Below are 14,454 nucleotides of genomic sequence, written 5' to 3' on the forward strand. Positions count from 1 at the left end.
ACTGGGACATCTTATGGTGGCCAGCCATTATACACGTTTGATTTTCTGAACATTTTATTTCTTAACTGTTTCCACCTGAGTTTTATACAGAGGAATGTATGAAGTCAGCTTTTTTCCACGTATGGAGTCAGCTATTACGAGGGGGCATAGCTTTAAATTAAGGGGTGGTAGGTATAGGACAGATGTTAGGGTAGATTCTTTACTCAGCGAGTCGTGAGTTCATGGAATGCCCTGCCAGTAGCAGTGGTGGGCTCTCCCTCTTTATGGGCATTTAGTTGGGCATTGGATAGGCATATGGAGGATAGTGGGCTAGTGTAGGATAGGTGGGCTTGGATCGGCGCAACATCGAGGGCCAAAGGGCCTATACTGCGCTGTATTCTTCTATGTTCTATGTTCTATGAACTTTGATTATCCGAATACCAATTATCCGAAAATCAGATTATCCGAAGGAAATCTCGAGGTCCTGATGGAAACAGTACATCAACAGTGATCATGCCTTTTGTGTACAGTGATTAAATAGGCTCTGTCTCCAAATAACTGACTGCCCACCCCCTCTCTCTCCCTACACTTTCCCTGGAGTTCTACACAAGGGTGTACTCTAAACCCACTTTCCCCACATAACCCAACATTTTCCTGTACAGAGCAAAAGTGGAACCTGTCGAAACATTGTGGTAAAAAGTTGTGTGTGTGTGTGCGTGTGCGCACGCGCGTGTATGCGCTATTTGGAGGATTATCCCACAAAGGCAACTGCAGCAGTCTTGTTGCTGGTGTCCAGTCCAGCTGCCCCGGAGAAGGGGGGGGGGGGGAAGCGGGTATGTATGGGGTTGGGGGGCGGGCACGGAGCAGTGTTGGACAGGGTTTGAGATGTGGGGGTGTTGGGACAAAGAGGTGTTGAACGGGGTTTGGGGTAGTGGTGTGTTGGATGGGGTTGGGAGTGGGGGCAGTGTTCGTTCGGGTTGGGGTCACGGGGAGGTGTTACGTGAGGTTGGGGTTGGGGGGGACATGTTGGGGGCAGAGAGGTGTTGGACGGGGTTTGGGGGTGGGGGTGGGGGTGGGGGTGTGTTGGAAGGGGTTGCTCGGGGTTGGGACCGGGGCAGTGTTGGAGGTGGAGAGGTGTTGGATGGAGTTTGGGGCAAGAGGCAGAGTTAGATGGGGTTGTGGTCACGGGGATGTGTTGCACTGTGGTGGGGCAGGGGGCGGTGTTGGGGGTGGGGGGAGGTGTTGCACTGGGTTGGGGGTGGGGGGCAGTGTTGGGGGTGGAGGGAGGTGTTGCACTGGGTTGGGGGTGGAGGGAGGTGTTGCACTGTGTTGGGGGCGGGGTGCAGTGTCAGAGACAGCGTGGGGACAGGGGATGGTGGTGTTGGGGTGAGGCCTCACATGCGGTGTGCTGCTGCAGTCTCCTGAAGGAGGAGCCAACTTTAAAGACTCCGAGTCCCGGAGGAAAGGCATTTAATCGATTATGCCCTGTATATGGCTGTTTTGTGGACAAAGGGGACTACTGCTAGCCCTGGATAATTCTGACACATTCCACCTATCGAAAAATCTCCCTGCTTTAGCCAATGATTACGTCAAAACCATCGGTCTGGAAAGTGGCTTTGTGCACAATCCATTCTGTACAGGAATTAGGAAGTTTCAAAATGGTGCGGGTAGCAGCAAGAGAAATTTTAAGAATAATTTCAACTTTTTCAAAACTGATCTTTGCCTGAAATGGATGTGAGATAATTCAGTAGGTTCCATGGTGGTGAAATGACCATGTAATTGAAATGATAATCCAGGGAAATGGGTGATAAATGCTGGAATTACAATTCCAATCACAAATCTGGCCTTAATTATGGCATATCACCATCATAATGGTTGTCAATTGGAACATAAGAAATGATCTGGGTCGTTAATCATTTTAGGGAAAGCCATTTACCGCTCTGACCTGGTCTCCCCTCCATGCGACTCCCAGAAATGCAACTAAGTAGTTAAGAGTTAACTACATTCAGTTCAAGACCATTTAGGGATTGGGAGCAAAAGCTGACTTTGCCAGTATATCCACATCCCATGGGAGAATAAAGATAAAAAAAGTCAAAACTCAGTTATAAATTTCCTTTTTTTATATGGGGAGATGAGTTAAAATGCTTGAATAATCTTAAAATGGTCTTAAATTTCTCTTCAAATTTCATAAAACCCTCACGCAGTCACTGATCACTTAGCATGCATTTCTTTAATTGATACGTAAGCAGATCATAATCCAATTGTGCAAGAGTGCAGTCATTTGCTGCAACATAATACCGTTATTGGAAGATTTATTACTGCAAGGTAATAAAGAGATCATAATGAGGTTTCAAAATGCTTTGAGTTCCTATTATTGATCCTCTTTGTATAAGGGTTGAGAACGCTGGCGGAACAAGTGGTTACCAAGGTGTTGCAAATGCTTGTAACATAATTAACAGTATATTGATTTTTTTTTGCAAAGTATTTTTGAGGCATGACTCAAGGGAGAGAGTCATATAATTAATCATTGTGCCTCTGATAAGAAGACAAATGACTGCTGTCTTCCAACAGCCATTTCTGTGCAAAGGTTTTGCAAAGCGCCCATCTGTGCATTAACTAGCCAAAGGATTGGATTGCAGAGTAGACAAGTGCCAATGTTCTGCACAGGATTTCTGTCGCCTTTGCCTCACATAGGAAAGATGTCCAGCTCAAAACTGATTAGAAATCTGTGCTGATGGCACAGTGGTACTGACTGGACTGGGTAAGAAGGTGTGCATTCTGATCCCACTTGTGCTGAAGGTGTGTCATTATATGTCCAAACAAGTCAATTAAAAATACATTTTGGTACACATGTCCTTCCTGGCTTGCTATACACATGTAACCTCTGTTATGACACACACAAATTACAGGCAGCTGTCTTACATACAGTTCTGATTAAGACAGACCACAAACAATATTGTATTCTTTGAACACATAATAGATAGTCAAATATATTGTAATTTTGCTCAGGGGTGGTAGGGTTGAGGAAGAGGATGGAATTGCTTGACTCCTTAATATTACAGCAATCCTTTTACTTCAATTTGAATACTGAGCTCCATAATACCTCTTTAACTTGTACGTGTAAATCCAGTCATCATTTGCATGTTGATTTAGATTCAGTTGTACTTCAAACTGGGTGTTAAGACCATTCTGCCCCTGCATATCTCAATATGTTGTCTTCTAAAATTACAAGCAAATGCCTCAAGTTATTGACATTTCAAACAGCCATCATTTTATTCACAATGATATTCACAATGGGTTGTGATTGTTCATTGATATTATTCTCTGTAGTACCATGGGTGAATCCAAAATGTTTAAAATGCTATTCAGAGGCTGTGTACTTCACAAGGAAGTGACATAAAACCTAATGATTGGTCATTGAGACATGCAGCATTGAAACAAACTGTTTGATCCAACTTGTCCATGTCAACATGTTCCCAACCTAACTCGTTCCACTTGCCTGCATTTGCCCATGCCTCTTTAAAGCGTTCCTTTCATGTACAATTCCAAATGTCTTTTAAGCATAACTCTACCTGTGTCTACCACTTCCTCTGACAGTTCATTCCACACATGAACCACTATCTGGGTAAAAAAAGCTACCCCCATGTCCTTTTTAAAACTTCCACCTCTCACCTCAAAAGACCTCACCAAGGGAAAAGACCCTTGCTATTTAACTTATCTTTGCCCCTCATCATTTAATAAACCTCTATAATGTCACCTCTCAATCTGCTGCACTCTAGTGAAAAAAAGCTATTTTTATAGCTCAAACTCTCCCTCCTGGAAACATCCTGGTAAATCTTTTCTGAACAATCTTCAATTTAATAATATCCTTCCTATAAAAGGGTGAGCAGAACTGTATACAGTACTCCAGAAAAATACCCACCAACATCCAGCAAAACCTCAACATGACACCCCAACTCCGATACTCAAAGGTCTCAGCAATAAAAGCAAGCATACTAAACACCTCCTTAATCAATCTGTCCATCTGTGATGCAAATGCCAAAACATTATTTACCTGAACATCTCGGTCTCTCTGTTCTACAACACTACCCAGAGCCTTACCATTAATTGTATAACTCTTGCCTTTGTTTGTTTTACCAAAATGCAATACCTCACATTTATCCAAATTATACTCCCTCTGTCAGTCCTTGGCCAATTGACCCGATTGATCAAGATCACTTTGTAATCCTTAAATAATCTTTTCGCTTTTGACTCTGCCATCAATTTTGATGCCATCTGCATCAAAACCATGCCTCCTACATTCTCATCCAAATTGTTTACATAAATGACAACAAAAGCAGACCCAGTACTTATCCATGTGGAACACCGCTGGACACAGGCCTCCAGTCCGAAAAGCAACCTTCCACCACTACCCTCTGTCTCCTGCCATAAAGCCAATTGGCAAGGTCACCCTGAATCCCCTGTGATTTAACTTTACTGATTAGTCTACCATGCGGAACCTTGTCAAAGCCTTTACTACAGTTCTTGTAAACAATGCTTACCACTCTGCCCTCATCAATCTTTTTGGTTACTTTCTCAAAAAGCTCAATCAAGTTTGTGAGACACAATTTCGCTTGCCCAAAACCATGCTGACTATCCCTAAGCAGTCCTCACCTCTCCAAATGCATGTAAATCCTAAGTCTCAGAGTCACCTCCAAGAACTTACACACAAATGATGTCAGACTTACCAGCCTGTCGCTCTTATACCCTTTCTTAAATAAAGGCACAATATTAGCCACTTTCCAGTTGTATATTTTATCATGATGATGGCTACTCATGTGCAATCACTAGCATTATATATTGCATGATACTCAAATAAGATATTGTTAGGTACACACCATAATGAATACATGTGCACATAGGCAGTACTTGACCTGGGTTTAGGAAGTCAGATAGCACATTGAAACTTTAGCCAGCATGAATAGATTAAATGATGCAATGAAATCTGTGGCTTTCAGCCTGAGATGTGAGATATTTCTTAATGTTTTTAAGCAGTGATAACTTAAGATGTACTTGTATAAGACTGAAAATAGTTCCTCATCTTACACTGTTGTCTGAAACCTGAAAATAATCTTTATATAATTCATGAATGTTGAAGGCAGGTCCTTGTAAATCCTGACTGCAGCGGCCTGGAGGAGAGCCATAATGCAAGTTACAGCCATGATCATATTATTGATGTCATTCAACTAATACAGAATAAACTGAATGTGGACAGGCAAAAAGAGAATTATTTGAAGACAAAAAATACAAATAGAAAGTCTTTTATTGATCTGTTCCAATCAGCGATTACTTGAGTTTGTTTAAGACATTGTTTCAGACACTTTTTAGTGTTTTATATTGAACTGCTGTTGGGAAAATGCTTTTTTGTTTTGTCAAAAAGAATGTGTATTTATGAATTTCATCATTTAAAAAATTGTAAAGTACTTTAAGGCTGTGAAGTAATTTTGACTTGTTTGAAGCACAGTTTTAGGAGTGCAGTGGCTAATTTAAGCATTGCGAAGTCATGCAAACAGTAATCTGTGGAGTTGGTTGAGAGATAATTATTGGCTAAACTACTGTGAGAGTTTTTTTGTATGTTGACCTCTTTTAGACCTTTTTGTGGAGGTAGGCGTCATTGGCATTTATTGCCCTTTGTTAATTGCCTTTGATAAAGTGGCGGTGAGCTGCCTTCTTGAACTGCTGCATTCCTTATCATTTAGGTATAGCCAAGTGTTGTTAGTTCCAGAGAAGATTGATGGGCCCTTAGTGTATTGGTGTATCTGATGATATATTACTCTCTGGACTGAACTCCAGTGTCAGTTTGGAATGCATAAACAGGACTTGAAGCCACAACTTTCTGATTCAAGGGTGGACCCACAACTGGCACCAGTAGGTTTTTGTGCTCAGTGATTCTTCATCAATAATTATAACCCAGAAAGTTTTGGAAAAAATAGAAATGTTGATGGTTACTATTAGTGATCAAATTGAGTATATGCCATGAAGTGTTGTACTCCAGCAAGTTTCAGTTCAAAGTTGCTATGAATGAGGCACAGAAGATTTCTCCCTCAGAAGGATCTTTTGCTTTGAAGAACTAAGAAGAATGCATAACTTTGTCAATATAATTTCCTGTGAAACTATATCTGTTATCAAGCTGGTTTGATAAAAATAAAAATTTTGTTCCTACTTGCATAACTTGAAGCTATAGAATATGTTAAGACAAAACTCTTGGGGCAAGTCAAAGATTACTGAAAGTTTAGCAATTTTTGAAACACAGCTGATCAAAATGAAAAACTGCACATTGTACAGGTCAGTGTTCTTTTCTCGCTGGTCAGGATGAGATGACATGCACTTTTTAGCATTAACAAGGCATCTGGGAAATCAAGATCATTTCCGTTATTCCATGTGCAAATCACTAAAAATAAATAGTTCTGCTGATGATTGAAGTGAGTGTGCATTCAGTTGGCAATTATACAAGTACTCAAGTGTATGCTAGTTACTTTCAATACTTCAACTTCTAAAGTTTTATTTGAAAGGCTAGCAAGTTATTAGATTAAATCATATGTGAACTGTGACTTACCTTAATGGTTAATGTCAGAAAAAGAATGTATTAATTATCTCATATTGCCTCAGCCTTACACAAAAGAAAATTGAGACAATAATGCCTGTAGTTTGAAAGTAATAGCAAGACTTCGAGACTCATTAATTTATAGAACCCCTAAAGTGTGGAAACAGGACACTTGGCCCAACAAGTCCACACCGACTCTCCAAAGAGCATCCCACCTAGACTCGTCCTATCCCCGTAACCCTGCATTTCCAATGGCTAATTCACCTAACCTACACACCTCTGGATACTATGGGGAATTTAGCATGGCCAATCCACCTAACCTGCACATCTTTGGATTGTGCGAGGAAACCAGAGCACCCGGAGGAAACCCACACAGACACGGGGAGAATGTGCAAACTCCATACTGACAGTTGTCCGAGGGTGAAATTGAACCTAGGTGTCTGGTGCTGTGAGGCAACAGCGCTAACCACTGAGCCACCCATGCCACCCCTTTTAAAGCCTATTGCATCTGGTGTTCTCAGGCGGTCTCCCATCCAAGTACTAACCAGGCCTGAGTCTGCTTAGCTTCCGAGATCAGATGCGATCAGGTGTTTTCACACTGGTATGGGCATAGTTGATAGCTTCCTAAGATGCATGAACACACTCTGCTCTTTTTGTGGAACTTTGTAAGCCCCATTTAATTGCTGCTAAATTTGACTTGTGTTAGCAACTGTTGTCTTTTGCCCTATGTCCATTCAATAAAAAGCTGATATCATTTAGCCAGTTGACTCTGTCCCTGAACTTTCAGTTGAATTGTTTAATATATTCAAATTAGGTTAGAAATATCACACCAGCAGTGGTGTGCAGTGAACTTGTGGAAATGTTTGCCATAGAAATCGTTTGAGACCAGAACAATGAATTAGAATGAATTAGATATAGTTCGTAGGATTTAAGGGATCAGAAGAACACAGGATCAGAGTTGGGTGATCTACCATTATCATATTGAATAGCACAGCAGGCTTGAAGGGCCAAATGGCCTACAATCACTCCTATTTTCTATGTTCACATAGTTCACTGCATCTTCTTCAAGGCATAAAACAAAAGAAGTTAATCAGTCATGGCTAATACAACAATTCAAGGAGTGTATAAGATTAAACAACATGAGGCCTATTGTGATGTAGGTTGTGTGGTTTACATATATTTTAATATAATTTAATTTAACGTTTGAAATTTTGACTTTTGAGGTAGTTGTATGTGAGTTTTCTGGGTGTCCAAAGGGTTTTAATGATTAAGTACGGGTGTCCAAAGGGTTTTAATGATTTCACCACGGTGATGTCTTTTCAAAAACAGTCTGACAGACAGTTTTGAAGAGAGAGTGAACTGATTGAACAGTGTCATGCATTATGCTTTCAGCTATAAAATTCTGGAATTTATTTTGGGCTTAGGGGAAAAACCCTAGCTTGAAAAACAACTTTTCGTTTCAGTCTATTCCAATTCTGCAGGATTCTTAATTGAAGTTGAATATGTAAAGCAGACATTCTTGAGAAAAGGTAGGAGAGCTTAGAATTGTTCAAATGGGTTACTTCATTCTGATGAGATTTATATAAGTTCCAGACTAGAAGTGTTTGGTTAAAACACTGAAAGGGTTACAAGTTTATGCTCAGTTATGTGATGAATGAAGGAAGAGGCTGTCAGACTTTCATGATGAAGAACTCACAGCTGAGAAAACCAAAACTGAGTGAAACACTGTGCAGTAAAGGAAAACATTGTATGATACTGTTGTTGGCATTGTATTTTTACTGTGTGCTTCAAAAGCTTTAAACATGTGTTATACGTAAATAGTTTGGTTTATTCTATTATATCTTCATTTGTTTTGCAAAATAAACTAATGTTTCATTGTTAAAACCAAATCTGTACCATTCTGTGTGAGACAGCCCCGATGGGAAGGAATTATGAAAGATTTGGGAAAGATCATTTCAGAACTTAGTCAGATCAATATCATTGCAGAAACTGATGGACCAGAAATAGCCAACTTCTTTCTAACTGCAAGCAGCTTTCTGGTTTTGATTCTTTTCCTTTCAAAGTCCCAGTAGCAGTTCCTGCTGGAAAATGACAAGCCATCTGTTCCTACTCGTTTCTACATGTCTGTTGTTGCTGAATGTTCAAAAGAAATGACTGACCTTTTTGGAGAGCAAAACAAGATCTATTAAATTCCTCCCAGATGGTTTTTCTTGATTTGTTACCAAATTTTTGAATGTTGAGCTTCATCTTATTTTAGACTGGGCAGTGCATTATCATCGTAGCACCATATCTGAAAGATCCCTGGATGTAATTGCAAACTCTATGTTCCCTGCATGTGTAACTCATGGTCTGTTAAGCTGAATGCCATCATACAGATCTGAGAATGAGCATTTAGTAATGGCCCAACTAGCTGGTAAAATTACACACAAATCAGATTCCATGCTTTCTGAAATGAGGCAAATAACTTCATTTGAATCAAATATCAGCTGAACAGGCCAACAGCTGTTCTGTCATTCCAAAAGAGCAACAAGCAACTTTAGTCCGTCTCTTAACGCGTGACAAATTTTGTTCACCAATTGCCACTCTGCTCACTAACCAATGCTTACTCCCAGACTGGTAACAACTCTACTTTCAAATAGCCATCTTTAATTTTGAAATCCCACGTTGATCTTGACTTTTTCTATCTCTACAACTGCTTTCCACCCTACAAACTTCCAAGATCTCTGCACTCTTCACATTCAGGTCTCTTGAGCATTCCCAATATTAAGCAGTCCATCACTGCGAGCTGAAACTTCAGCTGCTTTGCTCCAAGTGCTTGAATGTTCTGACCAAGCCTCTTTGCTTTCTTACTTCCAATTCCTCCTTTAAGACACTCATTGGATGTACATGGAATAGTGTAGGTTAGATGGGCTTCAGATTGGTACGACGGGTCGGCGCAACATCGAGGTCCGAAGGGCCTGTACTGCACTGTAATGTTCTATGTTCTATGTTCTATTCACTGTGGGTGTACAGGACATTGGTAAAGACCTCTGCTGGAATATTGCATGAAATTCTGGTCTCCTTCCTATCAGAAAGATGTTGTGAAACTTGAAAAGGTTCAGAAAAGATTGACAAGGATGTTGCCAACGTTGGAGGATTTGAGCTACAGGGAGAGGCTGAATAGGCTGGGGCTGTTTTTCCTGGAGCATTGGCGGCTGAGGGGTGACCTCATAGAAATTTATAAAATCATGAGTGGCATGGATAGGATAAATGGACAAAGTCTTTTCCCTGGGGTGGGGGAGTCCAGAACTAGAGGGCATAGGTTTAAGGTGAGAGGGGAAAGATATTAAAGAGACCTAATGGGCAATCTTTTCACGCAGAGGATGGTACGTGTATGGAATGAGCTGCCAGAGGAAGTGGTGGAGGCTAATACAATTGCAACATTTAAAAGGCATCTGGATAGGCATATGAATAGGAAGTGTTTGGAGGGATATGGGCCGGGTGCTGGCAGGTGGGACTAGATTGGGTCGGGCTATCTGGTCGGGATGGACAAGTTGGACCGAAGAGTCTGTTTTCCTTGCTGTGCATCTCTATGACTCTGACTCTATGTCTACTGATTTGACTGAATATTTTATAAGGCTGAAACATCACAGCAATCTTCAGCCAGAAGTGCCAAGTAGACAATACTTTGGCCCTATTCAGTGGTCCCCAGCATCACAGAAACCAGTCCACAGCCAATTCTATTCACTCCACGGGATACTGAGAAGTGGTTGAAGGCACTGGATACTCCAAAGTCTATGACAACATCTTGCCAAGAGGACTGAAGAACCTGTGGTCCAGAACATGCGCTGTCTTAGTCAAGCTCTTCCAGTATAGTTACAACTGAAGCTACAACCTGACAACGTGGAAAATTGCCTGCGTATGCCCTGCACACAAAACATAAGGTCAAATCTAGCTTGTCAAATTACCACTCCATCAGTCTACTCTTGATCGTCAGTAAAATGATGGAAGGTGTCATTAACAGTGCTATCAAGCAGCACTTATTCAGCAATAAAAACCTGCTCAGTGATGTCTAGTTTGGGATCCTCTTGGGCCACTCAGCCCCTGGCCTCATTATAGCCTTGGTTCAAACAGGGACAAAACAGCTGCATTCCAGAGGTGAGTTGAGAGTGACAGACTTTGACATCAAAGTCTGTGAGTGTGCATTAAGGAGCAAAACCAGAAGCAGTGGGTATCAGGTGGCAAACTTTCTGCTGGTTGGCGTCATACCTGACACATAGGAAGATGGTTGTGGTTATTGGAGGTCACTGATCTCAGTTCCAGGACATCATGCAGGAGTTCCTCAGGATAGTGTCCTAGGCCCAAATACCTTCAGCTGCTTCACCAATGCCCTTCCCTCAGTCATAAAGTCAGAAGTCAGGATGATTTTCAATGTTTGCACAATGTTCAGCACCATGTACAACTCCTCAGATACTGAGGCAGTGCATGTTCAAATGCAACAAGATCTGGACAATATCCTGGCTTGGTCTGACAAGTGGCAATTAATATTCACATCACACAAATGCCAGGCAATGACCATCTCCAATAAGAACCAATCTAACCATTTCTACTATAATGGAATCCCCTATTATCAATTTCCTAAAGGTTACCATTTATTAGAAACTGAACTGGACTCACCACACAAACACAGTAGCTACAAGAGCAAGTCAGAGGTTGGGAATACTGTGGCAATTAACTTGCTTCCTGTCCATCATCTACAAAGCACAAGTCAGGAGTGTGATGGAATACTCCCCACTTGGATGGATGTGTGCAGCTTTAACAACACTATAGAAGTTGACTTCATCCAGGACAAAACAGCCCAATTAATTAGCACCACATTCACAAGCATCCACCTCCACCAGCAGTGCTCAGTACAGTAGTGTGTAGGAGTAATGAGATGGACTGTAGAAATTCATCAAACGTTCTTAAACAACACCTTCCAAACCCATGACCACTTACATCTGGAAGGACAAGGGCAGCAGATACATGGGAACACCATCACCTGGAAGTTCCCCTCCAAGCCGCTCACCATCCTAACTTGGAAATATGTCACTGTTCCTTCACCGTTGTTGGGTCAAAATCTTGGAATTCCTTCCCTAAGGGCTTTTGTGGGCCAACCTACAGCACATGGACTGTAGCGGTTCAAGAATGTTAACTCACCACCACCTTCTCAAGGGCGATTAATGACAGGCAATTAATACTGTAAGGTAAAAACAATGACTGCAGATGCTGAAAACCAAATACTGGATTAGTGGTGCTGGAAGAGCACAGCAGTTCAGGCAGCATCCAACGAGCAGCGAAATCGACGTTTCGGGCAAAAGCCCTTCATCAGGAATAAAGGCAGTGAGCCTGAAGCATGGAGAGATAAGCTAGAGGAGGGTGGGGGTGGGGAGAGAGTAGGATAGAGTACAATGGGTGAGTGGGGGAGGAGATGAAGGTGATAGGTCAAGGAGGAGAGGGTGGAGTGGATAGGTGGAAAAGAAGATAGGCAGGTCGGACAAGTCAAGGAGACAGTAACTGAGCTGGAAGTTTGAAACTAGGATGAGGTGGGGGAAGGGGAAATGAGGAAGCTGTTGAAGTCCACATTGATGCCCTGAGGTTGAAGTGTTCCGAGGCGGAAGATGAGGCGTTCTTCCTCCAGGCGTCGGGTGGTGAGGGAGCGGCGGTGAAGGAGGCCCAGGACCTCCATGTCCTCGGCAGAGTGGGAGGGGGAGTTGAAATGTTGGGCCACGGGGCGGTTTGGTTGATTGGTGCGGGTGTCTCGGAGATGTTCCCTAAAGCGCTCTGCTAGGAGGCGCCCAGTCTCCCCAATGTAGAGGAGACCACATCGGGAGCAACGGATACAATAAATGATATTGGTGGATGTGCAGGTGAAACTTTCATGGATGTGGAAGGCCCCTTTAGGGCCTTGGATAGAGGTGAGGGAGGAGGTGTGGGCACAGGTTTTACAGTTCCTGTGGTGGCAGGGGAAAGTGACAGAATGGGAGGGTGGGTTGTAGGGGGGTGTGGACCTGACCAGGTAGTCACGGAGGGAACGGTCTTTGCGGAAGGCGGAAAGGGGTGGGGAGGGAAATATATCCCTGGTGGTGGGGTCTTTTTGGAGGTGGCGGAAATGTCGGTGGATGATTTGGTTGATGCGAAGGTTTGTAGGGTGGAAGGTGAGCACCAGGGGCGTTCTGTCCTTGTTATGGTTGGAGGGGTGGGGTCTGAGGGTGGAGGTGCGGGATGTGGACGAGATGCGTTGGGGCATCTTTAACCACGTGGGAAGGGAAATTGCGGTCTCTAAAGAAGGAGGCCATCTGGTGTGTCCTATGGTGGAACTGGTTCTCCTGGGAGCAGATACGGCGGAGGTGGAGAAATTGGGAATACGGGATGGCATTTTTGCAAGAGATAGGGTGGGAAGAGGTGTAATCCAGGTAGCTATGGGAGTCGGTGGGTTTGTAAAAAATGTCAGTGTCAAGTCGGTCGTCACTAATGGAGATGGAGAGGTCCAGGAAGGGGAGCGAGGTGTCAGAGATAGTCCAGGTAAATTTAAGGTCAGGGTGGAATTTGTTGGTGAAGTTGATGAATTGCTCAACCTCCTCGCGGGAGCACGAGGTGGCGCCAATGCAGTCATCAATGTAGCGGAGGAAGAGGTGGGGAGTGGTGCCGGTGTAATTACGGAAGATCAACTGTTCTACATAGCCAACAAAGAGACAGGCATAGCTGGGGCCCATACGTGTGCCCATGGCTATGCCTTTGGTTTGGAGGAAGTGGGAGGATTCAAAGGAGAAATTGTTAAGGGTGAGGACCAGTTCGGCCAAACGAATGAGAGTGTCAGTGGAAGGGTACTGTTGGAGACGTCTGGAGAGGAAAAAACGGAGGGCTTGGAGGCCCTGGTCATGGCGAATGGAGGTGTAGAGGGATTGGATATCCATGGTGAAGATAAGGCGTTGGGGGCCGGGGAAACGGAAGTCTTGGAGGAGGTGGAGGGCGTGGGTGGTGTCTCGAACGTATGTGGGGAGTTCCTGGACTAGGGGGGATAGGACAGTGTCAAGGTAGGTAGAGATGAGTTCAGTGGGGCAGGAGCATGCTGAGACAATGGGTTGGCCAGGGTGGTCAGGCTTGTGGATCTTGGGAAGGAGGTAGAACCGGGCAGTGCGGGGTTCCCGGACTATGAGGTTGGAAGCTGTGGGTGGGAGATCTCCTGAGGTGATGAGGTTCTGTATGGTCTGGGAGATGATGGTTTGGTGATGGGGGGTGGGGTCATGGTCGAAGGAGCAGTAGGAAGAGGTGTCCTCGAGTTGGCGTTTGGCTTCAGCGGTGTAGAGGTCAGTGCGCCAGACTACCACTGCGTCCCCTTTATCCGCTGGCTTGATTGGTGAGGTTGGGATTGGAGCAGAGGGATTGGAGGGCTGCGCGTTGTGAGGGTGAGAGGTTGGAGTGGGGGAGGGGGGACGACAGGTTGAGGCGGTTAATGTCCCGGCGGCAGTTGGAAATTTAGAGGTCGAGGGCAGGTAATAGGCCACTGGCCATCCAGTGATGCCCACGAGTGAATTAAAAAAACACACATTTTAATACCTCCTTTTTTTTGTTAGTATTCCTCTGAAGTCCCTTGTAACCTTTCATTTCATTCAAGAAGCTATAAATAAATTCAAGTTGTTACATAAATAATGCAAAGCAAAGAGTTGAGTCCAATATTACTCCAATTGGTTTTCTCCCCTTGAGGGTCTGTGTCTTCTATGTGCATAAAAGACACAGGATAATCATATGGGTATTATTGTAGTCGTTGATTTGATTAATGGAAGGGGTGCAAGAAATCAAAGCTGGTTTCACCAGAACTCCAACAAGGTCAATCACTGTGGCTATGATTATAAAGTTTAGGAGAACATGAT

General features: G+C 43.4%; 1 protein-coding gene and 1 pseudogene across 4 annotated transcripts in view; one reads left to right on the plus strand and one right to left on the minus strand.

Moving 5' to 3' along the window:
* Positions 1 to 14,454, plus strand: part of LOC140469697 (astrotactin-2-like) — a 1,585,258-nt gene that overhangs the window by 751,887 nt on the left and 818,917 nt on the right. The window lies entirely within an intron of this gene.
* On the minus strand, positions 7,059 to 7,177 carry LOC140469701 (5S ribosomal RNA; annotated as a pseudogene).

The sequence above is a fragment of the Chiloscyllium punctatum genome, chromosome 49, assembly GCF_047496795.1.
Source record: "Chiloscyllium punctatum isolate Juve2018m chromosome 49, sChiPun1.3, whole genome shotgun sequence".
NCBI lineage: Eukaryota > Metazoa > Chordata > Chondrichthyes > Orectolobiformes > Hemiscylliidae > Chiloscyllium > Chiloscyllium punctatum.